Source organism: Aplysia californica, unplaced genomic scaffold, assembly GCF_000002075.1.
Source record: "Aplysia californica isolate F4 #8 unplaced genomic scaffold, AplCal3.0 scaffold00295, whole genome shotgun sequence".
In the NCBI taxonomy this organism is placed as follows: domain Eukaryota; kingdom Metazoa; phylum Mollusca; class Gastropoda; order Aplysiida; family Aplysiidae; genus Aplysia; species Aplysia californica.
The window spans coordinates 755,077-756,871 of record NW_004797565.1 but is presented as its reverse complement, the minus strand read 5'-3'; the positions used below and the strand labels follow the sequence as shown (position 1 = coordinate 756,871).

At 42.7% G+C, this 1,795-nt stretch overlaps 1 protein-coding gene across 1 annotated transcript in view; it reads right to left on the bottom strand.

Moving 5' to 3' along the window:
* Window positions 1-1,783, bottom strand: part of LOC101851052 — a 10,053-nt gene extending 8,270 nt beyond the window's left edge. Inside the window, exon 1 of the mRNA XM_005101718.3 lies at window positions 1,460-1,783. The gene's annotated coding sequence lies outside the window, so the exon portion shown is untranslated. The remainder of the gene's footprint in view (window positions 1-1,459) is intronic.
* Window positions 1,784-1,795: the final 12 nt, after the last annotated feature.

Below are 1,795 nucleotides of genomic sequence, written 5' to 3'. Positions count from 1 at the left end.
AAATTAAAAAAATATATACATATTATATACATGTATATATATATATACATGGAAATGGTCACAATCTGCTAGCACACACATCGGTCAACTGATGAGAAGGAACTTGAAAACTGTAACTGTTGTAATCGTTGACCTAATCTTAAGTTCACTGCTCCGCGAGTATTTCAGAAACACAATTCCACGTTGTTGAATTAAAAAAAAAAAAGTATACTAGATCTAGAAAGGACAAACAGACACAGGGCCAAAATACCAAAATACCAACATTTGTTTTCCTTCAGGGATTCACTTGAGGTGCGTATGAGATGACTGCATGATATTTGATAAAAACTGAAGAAAAGTTTTGTTCTTAATTTTTTTAAAAATTGCACATTCATTCATGCTCCAACTCACTTTTCGATGCCTCACGACAGCACGAACACCACCCTCTCTAACTATGTTCACGAGAGAACGAACACCATCCACTCAAAATATGTTCACGAGAGCACGGACACCATCTACTCAAACTATGTTCACGAGAGCACGGACACCATCCTCTCTAACTATGTTCACAAGAGAACGAACACCATCCACTCAAAATATGTTCACAAGAGAACGAACACCATCCTCTCAAAATATGTTCACGAGAGCACGAACACCATCCACTCTATCTATATTCACGAGAGAACGAACACCATCCACTCAACGTATGTTCACGAGAGCACGAACACCATCCACTCAACGTATGTTCACGAGAGCACGAACACCATCTACTCAACCTATGTTCACGAGAGTAGAAACATGGCCTTGACAAACTAGGCGTACGGACAGCAAAGTCTGGATCCCCACAGCGAATGCGGTGGTCGGTCTTCTCAGTAATTACGTGGAGCTGGTTACCGTGAGGCAGCACATTTAGCATCCGGCTTATAAATATCCCATGCTATTCAGTCAGCGGGTGGATAGTTGGGGGTGCTCTGGTGTGGTTTGCTCCTTCTTTCCTATCAAACATCTGTCGCCCTTATCTCTCCTCCTTTTTAGTGTTTGTTACTCTCTTGTAACACCTCAAATCTTCGGCACTTACATAATGACTTTATTGTGCGGCAAGTGCCGTAAAACTTTTACTAAAATAAACAAACCCTTCAACAGGTCTGAGTTAGATCTGCAGCACTAGATCTCGCCTACAACAACGCATTTCTTTCCACGCCGTCCGTGTGTCTGTCTGTCTCTGTTTTCTTTCTTTTTGACATCCACTAATGTGACATTTGTACTGTGAACTTTTATCACGAATGTCTCTGACCCAGGCTGACCTCACGCGCTTTAAGCGGCGGCATCGCTATTTTTGGCATGACCTATTTCTGCGGAACAAAGCTACTTTTTACAATTTGTGTCATGCAAAATACACGTGCAAGCTAGATCTAGAGAGAGCAGAATCATAATACAGAGTGAGTAGTTCACTGAGTAGCGCTGTTACGTAAACACTCACCGAGTTATCTCGTCCCACTTGACAGAAGTCTCCACAAGATCTCTGCCGTGTCTCTCATCATGTCTGTGAGTGAGCGTATCCCCGAGGCCAAAAAGAACACGACAACAAGATTGATCCAGCTCCAGATTTGAGAATTCACTTCACTCTGACGACAACACGCAGCGCGCGATGAAAAAAAAAAGACCGGGAAGCGCCTTCGCTTTGTCACTATCGAATTTGCCGGTAATGACAGCGATGAGTTTCCTGATCTGCCGACCAGAAGGATGCTATTTATGGGGGCTCTGTCAGCTTCACTACACGTTTTCCGGGGAGATTTGATTTTACTTCATTTTTAGG